Here is a 17,386-nt window from a genome sequence, read left to right as displayed (position 1 = left end):
TACCCAGCCTCCAAGCGTTTGAGATCGATCAGGGGGTAGTGAGCACGCACCATGCTTAGCACATGGGCACCCGTGTACTCACCCGCCTCCTTCACGAAGTCTTGGAACCATCCCCATGCTTGCTTGCATCTCTCGACCAGTCCGAGCTGAGGCGTCCTTAGCTCTTCCTCTGTGAGCGCCGGGTCGATAAGGTCGAGGACGGGTACAATGCCAGTTGCCATTTCTTAGCACCGCTTGCTCCACATGTCCCGCTCCTCGGTGGCCTTAAGGCATTGTGCTTTCTAGTCGTCACGCTCCTTGATCACGGCCTCAAGGTGCCTCTTGGCATTGACTTTCAAAACTGAAAACAGTACAAGACATCAAACATGATGACACAACAAGGCAATGTGGGCAATTGTATGAGAAAGGTGGTCTGGAGTGCTTACTTTTCAGGTCGTCCTTCATTCTGTTAGTGTGGTCTTGGAGTTCTGACTGGTGGCGTGCCAGTTTCTCGTTGTCCTCCTTCAGGCGACCACATTCTGCAAGCGCACGGCTGTTCTCCCCCTGGAGGCGGGTCACTTCAGCTTCTAAACCTGCATTACAGCTATTACTGTCAAGAACAAAACAACACAAGTCCCGCACTTGTTATGATACGGTGAACACTTACCTGTTTTCTCCTGCTCTTTGCTTTCGAGCTGGTCGACCAGGTTTTGGTTCTGTGCCTCTTGGTCTGTCCTCTCCTGGTCGGCGGCTTCAAGTTGGCGCCGTAGGCGTTCCACTTCAGCCGTCAGCTCCTTGTTGGTCATCACGATTCCTTCTATCTGGTCGAAGCACCTTTTGCGGTATCTTGCAGTTTTCATCAAGTCCTACACACAGATAAGCTACGTCAGACAGTTCGACTACACAACAGGGTCAAGGACTAAAGCCAAATATACCTGGACTTCAGTCACCAGACGCTTGGCCGCCCGTTCGACTCTTAAGGTTTCTTCGACCTCTGGGATTTCCTCGTGCATGACCCATTTGTCGTTCCGATAGCGCGACACATATACATGTTGTCGCCTATCTTGGGGACGGCCCAGGACTTCTTCCACTTCATCCTCTTCGGCCTCCTGTTCGGGAGGCGGCACTGGTCCGGAGTTCGCAGACTCCATGACCACCACGGCTTTCCCACGAGCCGTCGCGTCGGCAACCATGTTCCGGGCAACTTCTGGCTGCTGCCCCTCGGCTAGATCCAGCTCCCTTAGCGCCGTGGTATCCGCCTCATCAGGGTTCGTGCTTGGAGCACTTGTATTCTGCTCGGGGACTGGCGTCTGGTCGTCCGCCTGCTGAGGCCCAGGCGGAGTCCCTGCCATGGGCTCCTCCACGGCTGGTTGCTGAGCAGTTTGTCCCGCCGTTGTTGGTAAGGACGTTCCGCACCTAGCTAGCTGGTCGGGGCTTTCGGTGGACGCCGATCTAATACATTCAGAGACAAATTCAGGAAATAATAGCATCCAATGCAAAATACGAAGCTTACATCAAAAGTATAGATACTTACAGTCTTGACTTGTGGAAGGATGTGGCGAAGGAACGTCTCCTCGACCGTCCCTATTCCGCTTGCTCGGCAGTTTCTACCGAGACTTGTTCAACCTCCGGTACGGGCGTCGGAGTATGATGCGGCATGTTCCCTTCGTCTGTGCTATGTGTTGCAGTGGTCGGTGCTGTGACCACTGCTGGCACAGAGGAGCCACCCTGCTCCGACGGTCCCACCTGCCTTCTCCTCTTTCGGGGGACGAGCCGGAAGATGTCCGCATCCTCTGCTTCGTCGTCCGACAGGGGGAAGATGGCTTGACGTCGTTTGCTGGCAGCCGGACGCTTGCCAGCGGCTCTGGTCGAGGCGTCCTCTACGGTCTCGAGTACCGCCCAGTGAACGTCGTCGGTCCTGACGCTGTTCTGGGCGACTGGCCCAGTAGCTTGTGGCCATTCTACACCGGGGGGAGGCGACACAAACACTCCTGCCCGGTCACGGCCATTACACTGAGACACAAAGTGAGGGAAAAGACAGTTATTTTCTTGACGCAACATGACTCTACAGTTAACAGGAGGCGTCATTTACCTTTGGGGGAGGGCGAGCCAGCTTGAAGGCGTGTTCGATGGCGTTCAGTGCAACATAATTGGGATCGGCCAGGTTGAACAGCTCTCCAATCCTGGCCTTGATTTCCATCTTGTCGAGCGGCTCCTTCCTGGTCCTCGTCGGATCACCGCCGCCTTGGTACTCGAAGCCGGGGTGAATCCTTTTCTGGCAGGGCTGAATTCTTCGGCTGATGAAGTTGCCGACAACGCTCGGGCCATCAAGCCTGCCCCATGGGATCATCCCGAGCAGTTCGGCGATCTGCTCCAAGTTCTCAGGCCTCTCCGACCAGCTGCTTTTCTTCTCTGGAATCAGTCCTACATCGCACAGAGTGATGGTGTTCGGCTCTTCACGGATGTAGAACCACTTCTTGTACCACTCGTCCAATGAGGTGTTCCAGGGGCAGTGCAGGTATTGAGCCTTCATGCCGTCACGCAGGTTCAGGTAAACGCCTCCGGCGATCTTCGAGCCACCGCTCCCTTTCTTCCGAAGACAGAATAGGTGGCGAAAGAGGTCGAAATGGGGCAGGAAGCCACCATAAGCCTCGCAGAGATGGATGAAGGTGGAGACAAGAAGAATCGAGTTGGGATGCAGATTGCAAATCCCAATCTCGTAGTACAAGCAGAGACCCTGAAGGAAGGGGTGCACTGGAATCCCAAAACCCCGTTTGAAGAAATCTTCAAAGACCACAATCTCACCTGGTTGTGGATTGGGGAAGCTTTCTCCTTCCGGTGCACGCCATCCCGCAAGCGCCTTGTTGTGGAGCACTCCCATGGCGACGAGGTCCTCCTTTCTTCTGGGCGTCTCTCTTCGCCATTAGTTCGTCCTTACTAAGTGGGTGGATGCGGGAGACCGAGGGGATTGGCGATGATTTTTGGGGGAATAGGGTTCGGCAGGAGGAAGAAGAAGGTTGCGGCAGCGGATGACAATGGGGAATGGTATGAGTAACTTATCAGATCTGCATTATATAAAACAAAGAGCACCGTCGTTTCGTCCGCCCAAGAATATTGGGAGTCGTGCGCACGCGCCGCAGACGGTTGTTCACACAACCTCGAAATCTGCGCCAATAAACGCGCTCCTTCGTTAACAGTGTACGCGCCTCTTCGTTGATGGTGTAAGAGGGCCCACACTGACACACCTCAATACAGGTGTCAACCGACTGTTTGCAAAAAAAAAAACAGAATGACGTACTATACCTATTTACTTTTTTGACCAGACGTGTCAGACTGGCCTTGGCAGAGAGTAGAGAAAAGTACACAAAATAATAATACAAGCAGCGCAAGTGATCGTGGATTTGCCTTGACCACTACTGTGCTGGGATACTGCCCAGACTACTAATGTGCTCGGGGACTGCACAGACCACTACTGTGTTTGGATACTGCCCAGACCACTTTTGTGCTCGGGGATCGCCCAGACCACTTTTGTGCTCGGGGATCGCTCCAACCACGGCCGTGCTCGGGGACTGCCCCGACCACTGCTTGAATAATGGTTCTCCTTGGCTACATGTGATCTGTACTCACATACAGTTAAGAGACTTTTTCTTTAGACCTCGCTACAAGGCTCATACTTCGCCTTTCAGCAAGCTCGGGGACTACGTCGATACGATGCACCTGCCGGTGTATCTTGTTTTGCCTGTCCGGCAATTGGATTCTTAACCTCAGCGGAATTTCTTTTTTAGACCCTGGCACCACGTGCCTGTGTCACCTACTACCAGGCTCGGGGACTAAGTGGGCACACTTCACCTTGCAGTGAATGTGTTTGTTTAAATCAACCCCAATGTTTTGAATGATTATGAGGATTATTAGTATGCTCGGGGACTGCCCCGATCACTTCTTGAATAATGGTTCTCCTTGGCTACATGTGATTTGTACTCACATACAGTTAAGAGACTTTTCTTTTAGACCTTGCTACAAGGCTCATACTTTGCCTTCCAGCAAGCTCGGGGACTAAGTGGGCACACTTCACCTTGCGGTGAGTGTGTTTGTTTTTTGACCCCTACGCTTCTGATGTTTAAGGATGCTATGCTTCAAGACTACTTACATTTCTTTTCAGAAATACAAGTGGGCACACTTCTCAGGACAGAAATCTTTTTCTTTTTTTTAAGAGCACCATACATTCTTCGGACAACCTACTTCTCCGGTGATGACGGTGGTCGGAGGCGTCAAGAATCCAAGCCTCGCTTGTCGGAGAAGGTTAAAATGGCGTGTCGCAGCATAATACATGATGCTCGGGGACTAGCTGTGGGGGTATTAACCCCTATACCCTTACGGCTAAGCTTGGGCTGGCCCGGATCGATGGGTTCAGTCCACCCGAAAGATGACGTGCGGCCCAGTTAACCTGATCGGAGTCCCGCACAAGGAATCAAGACGGATTTGGCGACCAAGCAGGATCCTGGTCGGTTAGAATAGGAATCCTTATCCGGCCACATATGGCAATTGTAACTGACTAGGATTAGTTTCCAGATCTGTAACCCTGCCCTCCGGACTATATAAGGCGGGCAGGGGACCCCTCTAAAAAATATCTCTCATTGACATACAGCAATACAAATCAGACGCAGGACGTAGGTATTACGCCTTCTTGGCAGCCGAACCTGGATAAAACCTCGTGTCTGTCTTGCGTCACCGTCTTGTTTGGGGCTTGCGCATCTGTCTGCCGATAATCTACTACCTTGGACATACCCCTAGGTAGACTGCCGACTATATTTCGTCGACATGATGTTTGCTTATTACTTCTTTGTGTGTTGAGAGTGAGCAAAGTCTTTAAAATGCATTAGTCGGTCAATTTTCCTTCTCTGGCACGTCTTTATCTTTTTCTACAATCAAATTCTTTGTTTCTCGGCTCAAGTTTTCATTGGGAGCTTCCTAAAATCTTTTCTTTGTAACGCAAATCACTCCTTTTAGTTCATCATCCGTCAATCCATCTCTACAAACTTCTCGAGAATTTTTCTAGCATTTTCTAGAACCTGTTCCTACTTGTCTATGAGCATAATTTAATTTTTAGATGCTCAAAATTATCTTATCATGGGCTCCAAATACTTTATTTGAGTTCCCCATGTTCCATAATGTCTCTAGAAATGTTCCCCAAATTTTCAGAGCTTTCGGAATATTTTTCGCGGCTTAAATAATAATTCTAGACTTTTCTGGAATTATTTCATCCATAAAATTAATTAATTCCAAAAATAATAAATCTCTCATTTTACCCAATGCTCAAAGCCCATGTGCAATAATCCTAATAAATCCTAAAGGCCCGTGCATTTATTTACTAATAGGCTTTAATGATTATTTAGGCCCATTAGGAAAAGTGGAGAGTGCAACATAAATTAGTACCATATTGCTAGTTGATGTAGATGTGGAGAGTTTTTCTCCCTATAAATATGTACCAACCTCTTGGGCAAAGCACACCAAAACTACCATAAGGGGAGCCCCTAGTTTGGAAAATCCCTCGTGTAGTAAATTAGATTTTTCTCCTCCTTCTCTCGTCGTTGTCGCTGCCGCGCTGCCCAGCCCGGCCATCCTCTCCTTCGTGCAACAAGTCGAGCCCACCCCTGTGCAGCTGTTGTTGCCCTGGCCATGTGGTGGCTATACAGGAGGCCAAAGGATGAAGATGAGGTAATTATGAAATTACCACCTGTTCGTAATATCATCGCCAGCCAACCCTGATGACGTCACCAGCAAAAACCATCGCCACAAGGTAGCTCTCTCTCTCTACACCATAGTATCTTTATTTGCATCAATCCATCATGTTTGACCGTTTCACCTTTGTTTCTCGTTTTCCGGCGAGGTTCTATATGGACGGCACGAGCTTCTTTGTCTCGGGCTACCCCGTCCTTTCTGGTTGCCTGCACCGGTAGCACGGCCGACCACCACCATTTGTGCACAGCCATTGCCTCGCCTAGGCCTACCCTACGCGACACTACCATGCGCCACCCGCATGCGCATGTGTGGCAGCTCGGTCGGAAGCTGCCCTGCCAGCAATAGCAGCAGCCGCCTTGGCCCCTGGCCGATCGTGCGCAAGTAGCAACACACTGCTGCCAGCTGTGTCTGAGTTTGCCACGGTCCTGTCCATTTCCCTCCCACGGCAGGAGCTCCAACCGGCCACAGGCATTGGTGCGGGATGCCACGATCTGCTACAGATCATCGAAGAAGGTACAATTCTTAGAATTGCCACAAGTTCATAATCTTCATTATTTAATCGTCCTAGCTTCGTTTTTCTATGTTTCAGTTGCGTTAGATTCGTGTCGATGCGATCTCCGTGCTAATGTCATCATTTTTAAGTCACTTGTTTTTCCATATATAGTTAATTATTAAAATGATTTAATGTTAATGCAACTATTTTTATAATTAAAATCAATATAGGTTTTCTATTGCTTTGTTTTATATAGAAATATTAATATGATTATTGATTGCTAATATAAATATGATTTTTAATTATTAATTTTCTTAGCTTAAACATGCATCATATACAATTTGTTCTTGCATACTTATTTCTTTTGTAAAGATAAAGCTTAACTTTCTTATTAAATTATGTGAGAACATTTATAAAATAAAATAATGGTTAGTGTCGGGTACCATAAAAAGGGGTCCCCTAAGCAAGAACCGAAAAAACCGCTTAGACCTAGTAAATATCGAAGCCAAGAGACAACCACCGGCAAACCCCCACCTTATCCGAGGCTTAGCTGGACCGCCCGGCCCACCTCGAACAGTATCCGGGCTCACCCGAAGCGGGCTCGGCCTAGAATGAAACAACGACGCCTCAAACGAGGTACCGATTCTCCGCCTCGCCCGAGGCCCCGCAAGGCCTCGGACGAGGTACCGATTCTCCGCCTCGCCCGAGGCCCCGCCCCACAAAGCCTCGGACGAGGTACCGATTCTCTGCCTCGCCCGAGGCCCCGCGCCGCAAGGCCTCAGATGAGGTACTGATTCTCCGCCTTGCCTGAGGCCCCGCAAGGCCTCAGACGAGGTACCGATTCTCTGCCTCGCCCAAGGTCCCGCCCCGCAAGGCCTCAGACGAGGTACCGATTCTCCGCCTCGCCCAAGGCCCCACGCCGCAAGGCCTCAGACGAGGTACCGATTCTCCGCCTCGCCCGAGGCCCCGCAAGGCCTCGGACGAGGTACCGATTCTCCGCCTCGCCCGAGGCCCCGCAAGGCCTCGGACGAGGTACCGATTCTTCGACTCACTCGAGGCCGGCTCAGCATCAACCCCGTCACCTCCGCCTTGACCGACTTCTTTGATAGGACGTCACATCCAACCAATGCATCCAACCACTCCCGCAATGTCAGCCGAACGATGGCTCGATACAGCGGAGTGGCCGACAAGATGGGAGTCACATCGATGCCATGCCATCTAGGACAGGACGGGGTAGGGGTTACCGGCCGCTGTGCTCAGCACTGTTCCCATGGCTAACACCCGTGCTGCACTGTGCTGCCTAACCCCTACTCTGTGGAGAGCGCGGCGTGGAAAGTCAAGTCCGGGTCCCTGTAGCCTCGGAATCAGCGTACAAGACCAACTGCTCTGTCCGAGCCTCGGCTATCCACTTCTGGGCTCCTGTAGCCTCGGGACTCACGCCCGCCGAGGCCCCCACAATGGTTCAGCCTTTGCACCAACTGGGCCTCGGCTCTTCACGTTGTCAGCACTCTGGGACCGGCACGTCGTCCAAAGTACGCGCCATACCCTGCGTCAAGCTGTAGGAGCTCCCACGTCGTGCACAGGGCCAAGCTCCTATATCCTCGAAGTCAACACACCCCCGTCGTCGCTTCTACCCAGCCTCGGCTCTCCGCGCCGGTCAAACACACAGTGACCAGCGCGTCTCCAACAGAAGAAGACGTGCATGCCAGCACAGGAGCTCCCACGTCACATAGGATCAAGCGTGACCGGCGCGTCGCTCCAGTGCACCGAGGACAAGGCCGCTCCACCGACCATGCCGCCACAATGACGAGCTATAGGGCTCAGGACATGCCGCCTCTGCTCACAAAATGCCACATAACAAATCCATGTACCGCCCCTGTGCCTCCCTTCAACTATAAAAGGGAGTGACCAGGGCCGCTTCTAGGTAGGAGACACACACGTGCAAGCAATGCACAACGCTCTGTAACACACACGCTTCCTCACTGCAACAGATCAACATCTCAAGCAACCCACGTCACTCTATACAGAGACCTAGGACTAGCTCCCTCTCTCTCTCAGCTTGTAAACCCCTACTACAAGCACCTCGGTTCAAGGAATACAAGATCGCTCTCTCAGACTAGACGTAGGCCACCTATTGCCTGAACTAGTATAAACCTTGTGTCTCTTTGCATCACCATCTGGGATTTGGGGCATGCAATACACTTTCACTAGTCGGTCGAGGACCCGCCGGACCCAAAACACTGACAGTTGGTGCGCCTGGTAGGGGAGATACTGCGTGTCATCTTAGTCATCCCAACAAGTTTCGGATGGTAGACCCCGTGCAACCATTGCGTCTCGGCACGGTGATCTGGTTCGGGAGCCTAGAGTTCATGTCTCTAGGATCTGAGTACGATATGGTACTCCTCCCACCTAGAGTCCCATCGACCGACGACGACATCACGTACCAGCAGCCCAGGTGCAGGCGGTTTTCTGGGCCGCCACTCTCATCGTGCTCACTAGGCACGACACGAGTGGGATCACCCCGACACTGTGCGAGCTCAGGGCGATGCACCACGCTCCGCCAGTATCCCATACCCGGCTGTTGGTACAGAGTCCCTGGCTAGGGACCTATCTAGCTTAAGCCTAGGCAAGGGAAAGACGTCGGTGGCGCACAGCAACGTCTCGCCATCAAGCTCTGCCCCGCCACCTCCTGAGGAGTCAACTCCAGCGGAGCGGAGCCTGGCGATGACATCATCCCTGTACCCCTTCGGGTTGGGCAATGCCGCCGCCACCTACCAACGTTTTGCCCTCGACCTCATCGCCACAACCCTGACCAACACCCACGCTGACTCCTTGGAAGAGGATGAGGCATGGGCCGGAGCAGACTTCTTCAGGCTTCATGACCCTGAAGCCATGCACCGCTTCATGGCCGCGAGCAACTACTGCTTGGGCTACTCCGACTCTGATGACGAAGGCACTTACGCTCCCACTCGTGAGTGCTTCAACATCGAGTTCAGGATGCCGAGCGTGGGCAATGAGGACGAAGGGGTAGGCAGTCGCTTCCTGCCCCACGAGGGGGTAGGAGACGCCACACCTCCACGCGTTGAGCCTCCGGCAGCGTGGAACGGGAACCCCACCCCCGAGAAATTTCGACACCTAGACCAGGAGCAGCTCCGTGAGCTTCAGGCCAAGGTCGAACAAGACTGACTCCTTCTGCAGCAGCTCTGAGACACTCTCGAACAAGAGCAGCGGGGTCACGGTGATGGTAGAGCAGCCCGGTGGAGGGCTCGTGACGTCAACCACCGCATCAACAACAACGAAGGGGGCGAGCAACCCCCTATCTTCAGTCGCGCTAGCCAGAACATCATGGCAGTGGCGATGCTACTTCGGACAATGCCCGAGCCCTCTACCTCGGAGGGGCGACGGGTCCATGGCGAGCTCTGAGACCTCCTCGAGACCGCCATGGTACAGTAGGCCTAAAGTTCTGCCTCTCGACGGCATCGAGGCGCCTCAGAACTACCTGCAGTGTCGCCTCGGCAGGATAGAGAGGCCTCGGTTCGTCCCGAGCCTGCTCGGGCACTGATAGCCAACAAGGCCCCCTCGGTGCACGACTGCCTCGGCGACCAACGCGAGGTGCAAGGCGACCATGATGTGGTCAGCAGACGACAGCGCCACGATAATGATGGGCCCGCTTGAGGCTACCACCCGCACCAAGGCGGTTGCTACGACAGTAGGGAGGACCGCAGTCCTTCTCCTAGGCCACCTAGCCCTTGAGTCTTCAGCAAGGCCATCCGCAGCGCCCCCTTCCCGGCCCAATTTCGGCAACCGGCCAACCTCTCAAAGTACAGTGGCGAGACCAACCACGAGCTATGGCTGGCCGATTACCGCCCGGCTTGTCAGTTAGGTGGCGTGGACGATGACCTGCTCATCATCCGCAACCTCCGCTTGTTCCTATCAGACTCGGCGCGAGCCAGGCTCGATCACCTCCCTCCCTCGTAGATCAACAACTGGCGTGACTTGGTAAAGGTCTTCGTCAGGAATTTCCAGGGCACATACGTGCGCCCCGAGAACTCCTGGGACCTCAAGAGTTGTCACCAGAGGCCAGATGAGTCTCTCCGAGACATCATCCGACGCTTCTCCAAGCAATGCACCGAGTTGCCCAGCATCGGTGACTCGGAAATTGTCTAGGCATTCCTCTCTAGCACCTCCTGCTGAGACCTGGTCCGAGAGTTAAGCCAGAACATACCGACCACAGTGGTCGTGCTCCTTGTCATCGCCACCAACTTCGCCTCGAGCGAAGAGGCCAGTCGGGGCCATCTTCCCCGACAACGATGCCAAGGGGAAGCGGAGGGATGAGGCCCCCTGGGGCCTCAGCCCCCCACCTCCCCAAGAAAAAGAAAAAGGGTCACTAGGGGAAGCAGGTGGTCCTCGAGGCCGATCTAGTCATGGTCCATAGACCACAAAAATCCCCAAGGCCCCGCCAGAGTCCCTGGGCTCTTCGACGACATGCTTAAAAAGCCCTGCCCTTACCACCAGGGCCCGGGGAAGCATACCTTTGAAGAGTGCACCATGCTCCGGCATTACTATGCCAAGCTCGGGCTCCCCAATGATGATGCCAAGAAGAGGGACAGCCAGCGATAGGGACAACGACAAGGACGATGGGTTCCCCGAGGTGCACAACACCTTCATGATCTTTGGCGGGCCTTCAGCGTGCCTCACGGTGCGTCAGCGGAAGAAGGAGCACCGAGAGGTCTTCTTAGTTAAGGTGGCCACTCCCCTAGTACCTCGACTGGTCTTGGGAGGCAAGCACCTTTGATCGGGATGACCACCCCGATTATGTCCCAAACCTCGGACAGTATCCACTCGTCATCGACCCGATCATTGGCAACACCCAGCTCTCCAAGCTGTTGATGGACGGAGGCAGCGGTCTCAACATCCTCTATGTCAACACCCTAGAGCTCCTAGAGCTCGACCAGTCATAGCTCCAAGGCGATGTCGTGCCCTTCCACGGCATCGTTCCAGGGAAACATACGTGACCCCTCGGGCGCATCGACTTGCTCGTCTGCTTTGGCACTCCCTCCAACTACCACAAGGAGATCCTCACCTTCGAGGTGGTTGGGTTCAAGGGGACCTATCACGCCATCCTAGGGCACCCGTGCTATTCCAAGTTCATGGCGATCCCCAACTACACCTACCTCAAGCTCAAGATGTCAGGGCCCAATGGCATCATCACTATTGAGTCCACGTACGAGCATGCATATGACTATGACGTCAAATGCATTGAGTACGCTGAGGCTCTCGTGGAGGCCGAGACCCTCATCGTCAACCTCGACCGACTTGGTAGCGAGGCGCCCTGACTCCAAGTGTCGTGTCGGGACTTTTGAGCCCACAGAGGCCGTCAAGCTCGTCCTGATCGACCCCACCTGCTCCAATGACCGAGCGCTAAGGATCAGCACCACCCTTGATAGCAAATAGGAAGTCATGCTTGTCGACTTTCACCGCAGTGAATGCCGATGTATTCACGTGGAGTCCCTCAGACATGCCTGGGCATGCTGAGGGAGGTCGCCGAGCACGCCTTGGATATCTAGGGCTGGCTCCGAGACCGGTGAAGCAGCGCCTACTGCCGATTCAATGAGGAAAAGCACTAGGGCCATTAGCGAGGAGGTGCAAAAGCTTTTGGCAGCCGAATTCATCAAGGAAGTGTCCAATCCAGAGTGGTTAGCTAATCCTGTATTAGTTAAGAAGAAAAATGGGAAGTGGACGATGTGTGTAGACTACACCAGGTTTGAATAAAGCATGTCCAAAAGTCCCTTTCCCATTACCTCGAATTGACCAAATCATTGACTCCACTACGGGATGCAAAACCTTATCTTTCCTTGATGCATATTCCGATTACCATCAAATCAAGATGAAAGAATGCGACCAGCTCAGCGACTTCTTTCATCACCCCATTCGGCATGTACTGCTATGTGACTATGCCATTCGGCCTCAGAAACATAGGGGCCACATACCAGCGGTGCATGACCTAGGTCTTTGGCGAGCACATTGGGCGAACCATCGAGGCCTACTTGGACGACATCATGGTCAAGTCCAGAAAGACCAATGATCTCGTCGATGACTTGGAGATAGCCTTCAAGTGTCTCAGAGAGAAGGGCATCAAGCTCAACCCCGAGAAGTGTGTCTTCGGGGTCCCTCGAGGCATGCTCTTGGGATTCATAGTCTCGAAGCGCGGCATCGAGGCCAACCCAGAGAAGGTCTTGACCGCGACCAACATGGGCCCAATCTGAGACCTCAAGGGAGTGCAGAGGGTTATGGGATGCCTTGCGGCCCTAAGCCGCTTCATCTCATGCCTTGGCGAAAAAGGCTTGCCTCTGTACCGCCTCTTGAGAAAATCCAAACGCTTTTCTTGGACCCTCGAGGCCGAAGAAGCCCTCACCAAGCTCAAGGCACTGCTCACCAATCCTTCCATCCTGGTGCCGCCGACCAAGGGCGAGGCCCTCTTACTCTACGTCGCTGCAACAACCCAAGTGGTAAGTGTGGCTGTAGTGGCCAAGAGGCTGGAAGAGGGGCATGCTCTACCCATCCAATGACCTATTTACTTCATCAGCGAGGTGCTTTCCGAGACTAAGACTTGTTACCCCCACATCTAGAAGCTAATCTACACCAAAGTCTTGGCTCGACGCAAGCTGCGTCACTACTTCGAGTCCCACCCAATGACCGTGGTGTCATCTTTCCCTCTGGGAGAGATAATCCATAATCGGGAGGCCTCGGGTAGAATAGCCAAGTGGGCCATCAAACTCATGGGGGAAGCCCTGTCTTTTGCGCCTCGGAAAGCAATTAAATCCTAGGTCTTGGCCGATTTTGTGGCTGAGTGAACCGACACCCAACTACCACCTGCTCAAATCCAGGCGCAATGCTAGACCATGTACTTTGATGGGTCCCTGATGAAGACCGGGGCAGGTGCGGGTCTGCTCTTCATCTCACCCCTCGGAGTGCACATGCGCTACATGATCTAGCTCCACTTTGCCACCTCCAACAACGCAGCCGAGTATGAAGCCCTCGTCAATGGCTTGTAGATCACCATCGAACTTGGAGTACGGCGTCTCAACATATGGGGCAATTCATAGCTCGTCGTCGATCAAGTGATGAAGGAGTCGAACTGCCATGACCCCAAAATGGAGGCATACTGCAAGTTGGTACATCGCCTAGAAGACAAGTTCGACGGCCTCGAACTCAACCACATTGCGCGAAAATTCAACGAGGCCATAGACAAACTGGCAAAGATGGCATCGGCATAGACCCCGGTCCCCGCAAACATCTTTGCTAGAGATCTCCACAAGCTTTCCAGTGACTACACCTCGGCGGTGGAAGAGGGCCCACTGGTCGAGCCCACCACAGGGCCCAAGGCCCCCTCTGTCACCGAGACCCCTATTGCCAAGCCTGAGGCCATGGAAATCAACACTGGAGCCTCCCGATGCTAACTAGGGCACAGGACTAGCGGGTCCCATTCCTTGATCGCCTCGTTCGAGGAGAGCTTCCTGCAGACAGGACCAAAGCCCGATGACTTGCGCGACAAGCCAAAACTTACGTCCTCAGCAACGGCAAGTTGTATAGGCGAAGCCCATCTGGCGTCCTCCAACGGTGCATCTACCACTGAGGCCAGGCCAGGCCCTGCTTTGGGACTTAGACGCAGGAGCCTGCAGGCACCATGCAGCGCCTCGGACGCTCATCGGAAATGCCTTCCACCAAGGGTTCTACTGGCCAATGGCGGTTGCTGACGCCACCAAGCTAGTACGCTCCTGCGAGGGATGCTAGTACTATGCGCGGCAGACGCACCTCCTAGCCCAAGCCCTCCAAATCCATCCCCATTACATGGCCATTTGCCGTATGGGGGCTGGACATGGTTGGGCCTCTACAGAAGGCCCCCGGGGGCTATACCCATTTGCTGGTAGCGATCGATAAGTTCTCCAAGTGGATTGAGGCTCATCCGATCACTCAAATCAAATCCAAGCAAGCAGTGCTGTTCTTCACTAATATCATCCACAGGTTTGATGTTCCAAACACCATCATCACCGATAATGGGACACAATTCATCCGGCCATAAACTCCTGATGTTCTGCGATGACCACCACATCCGTGTGGCCTAGTCAGGCCGTAGGACACCCTAGGACAAACAACCAAGTAGAACGTGCCAATGGCATGATCCTACAGGGCCTCAAGCCAACAATATACAACCGGTTGAAGAAATTTGGCAAGAAATGGCTTGCCGAACTCCCATCGGTCATCTAGAGCCTGAGGAACACTCCGAGCCGAGCCACGGGGTTCACACCGTTCTTCCTGGTCTATGGAGCCGAGGCCATCCTCCCCACTGACTTGGAATACGGTTCCCCGAGGCTACAGGCCTACAACGAGCAGAGCAACCGCACTGCCCACGAGGACGCCCTCGAACAACTGGAGGAAGCCTGAGACATCGTGCTGCTACACTCGGCCAAGTACCAGCAAGCCCTACGACGCTATCAAGCCTAGCGCATTAGAAGCCGAGACCTAAAAGTGGGTGACCTAGTGCTGAGACTGAGGCAGAGCAATAAGGGCCGCCACAAGCTGACCCCACCATGGGAAGGGTCATACATTGTCGCCCAAGTGCTAAAGCCTAGGACCTACAAGCTAGCCAATGAGAAGGGCGAAATCCTCACCAATGCTTGGAACATAGAACAGCTACATCGCTTCTACCCTTAAATTTCCAAGCATTATATACATTGTTTCTCGAAATACAATAAAGAAGCATTCTTTAGTTGTTCTAATTTTTCGAGAAACCGCCTGAGCCCATCGATGGGGGATCGGCATTACGATAACGCTATAAGGGAGACTCGGCTCTGCCTCTAGAGATGTGCCCACCGCGGGGCTCGAACAAGACTTGGCTCTGCCTCTATAGAACCAAGCCTCCCTCGGTGGCTAGAAGGGGGGACCCCCCCTAAGTCACAGTCACTGTTTTAATCATTTTTTTGAAAAAATTTCTACACCAAACTCTGCCATGTACTCTGACAAATCGATTGTAAAAAAACTAAAGGACCGAAAGTCTGTCTCAGGGCCAAAAGGCTGGCCGAGCCATGAGACGGCCTACACCCCTAGGCTACGGCAACTCCCTCACCACCTTTTGCCCAAAGGGTAGCTTAGGCTCCGAGGATGTTTTTTACAAGAGATGTGTTCAAAGATGAGACAGAGGGCGGAGGCTCAGAAATACAATAAAAACGATTAAAAAGCGTATACGCATGAGTACTTTAAAAGGCCTCGACGGCCACAAATGTCATGGTACAATAATGTAAGTCCTAATCTATTTACATGGCCCCTTTGGCCCAGGTCAAAACCTCGGGTCACCAACGTCGGTGGTCGGTGTAGGAGGAACCACCTCCTCTTCAAACAACCTGGCCAGTGCCATGCCAGGGGCCTCGGCCGCCTCCACTAGCTTCATGACCTCCTCCTTGGCCTTCTCGTCATCCTCAGCCATGATGTAACCATCGATGATGGCCTCAAGGTCGATGCCGGCGTAGTGCGAGGAGACAACGGCAAAGGCGCGCTTGATGCCCGTATGCAGCGCCCCCGAAGCCGCTCGTGGACTTGGCCGCTCAACGTGATCAAGCGACTCCCGAGGGAGCTACCCAACTCAACCCCCCCCCCCGACCTCTAGGGCCTCGCAGGCGGTATGGGTGGCACTCTATAGCACGTTGTGCTCCTAGATCTCGGCCTCGAGCATCGCCTGCACTACAACAGAGGCCTCAGCCACTCAGGTGACCTCCTTCTCCAACCCTGCACCAAGACAAGTGGGATGGGGTTAAGCACGAAAGAAAAACAAGCCGAATAGGGGCGCAAGCCTATGAGACTCACCCTTGGCTCTCTCCCTCTAGTTTTGGACCTCAACCTAAGAGGCTTCGACCACCCTAGAAGCCTCCCTCTCTAGCTCTACGTCGCATCGGGGAGTCAGGGGTCGAACACAAGAAAAACAAATAAAACAAGGGGCGCGGCTCAACGGGACTCACCCTCGGCCTTTTCCTTCCAGGTTAAGGCCTCGACCTAGGAGGCCTCAGCCACCTTGACAGCCTCCACCAGGGCACCTTTCATTAGCAGGTGCGCACCCTGCTCCGCCCCTAGCTACCCAGCAATGACATTGGTAGAGGCCGCCACTTGTTTGGCCTGGGACCCAAAGGTGTCCCGCTCGCCGGCCACCCGGGTCAGCTCCTCCTCTAGCTCCTTGATCCGTGCCCCCAAAGGGATGGCTTGCTCCCGAGCCATGGTCGCCTCGGCCTTCATATCAGCACAGCGAAGGTGGAGGTCCTCCACCTCCAGTGCTCTGCAGCCGACAAAAGCTCATTGGCATTGGTGAGCAAGTCCTTCTGCTGCCGGAGCTAGTCCTAGACATCCCTCTCCCTGCTGGAGGAACATCGACTTCTCGAGGGACTAGGCCTCGAGCTCCTGGATAGGTAGAATAAACATCAAGCACTGCGAGAAAACTTGGGAAAAAACGACATAGCATGAGGAAAGAAAGCACGCAACTAGGCAACAGCCGAGCAGGTCATCAGCCACTGATGGACAGCGCTATCCGCAACGACCGCTCCACCAATCGGCGGAATTGCTCGAAGGAGCCCCAGCGCCTCCCCTCGTCCATGCCCTTGAGGGCGAACAGAGGTTCCTCCTCAGGGTCATCCATGGCTCCACCACAAGACACGTGGGCTATCCCACCCACAGGGCTCGGGTTGTACCCAGACTGAGGGCCAAGCTCCCCTCGCTAGAAGTCAGAGCTGGCTTGCTCTGCAGTGCTGGCCACCTTGGCGTTCGCCACCTCCTTCCCCCGGGAAGTATCATCGGAGGAGATTGAATGAACCTCCACCTCCCGAGCGCTCTCCTGTGATGGTGGTGGGTCTTGGACCGGGGGCAGTACCGAAGCTTGCCCCTGCCTCTGTCCCCATATCCTGGACATGCCGGCTTCGCCGCGCCCAAGCCGTCCTCCGCTGCCTCGGCCTCGGTGGTCCTGGGAGCTCTAGCCTCTGCCACCTTAGCCTCGGTGGGCCTAGGAGCCCCAGCGTCTGCCACCTCAGCTTCGGAAGCCCTAGAAGCCCTGGCCTCCGCCACCTCAGGCCTCAGAGGTCCTATGGGCCTCGACCTCGCCCTCAGTGGCCTCAACTGATTGAAGGCGCCTCGGCT

The sequence above is a fragment of the Miscanthus floridulus genome, chromosome 12 (genome assembly GCF_019320115.1).
Source record: "Miscanthus floridulus cultivar M001 chromosome 12, ASM1932011v1, whole genome shotgun sequence".
In the NCBI taxonomy this organism is placed as follows: Eukaryota; Viridiplantae; Streptophyta; class Magnoliopsida; order Poales; family Poaceae; genus Miscanthus; species Miscanthus floridulus.
This window is presented reverse-complemented; position numbering follows the sequence as displayed.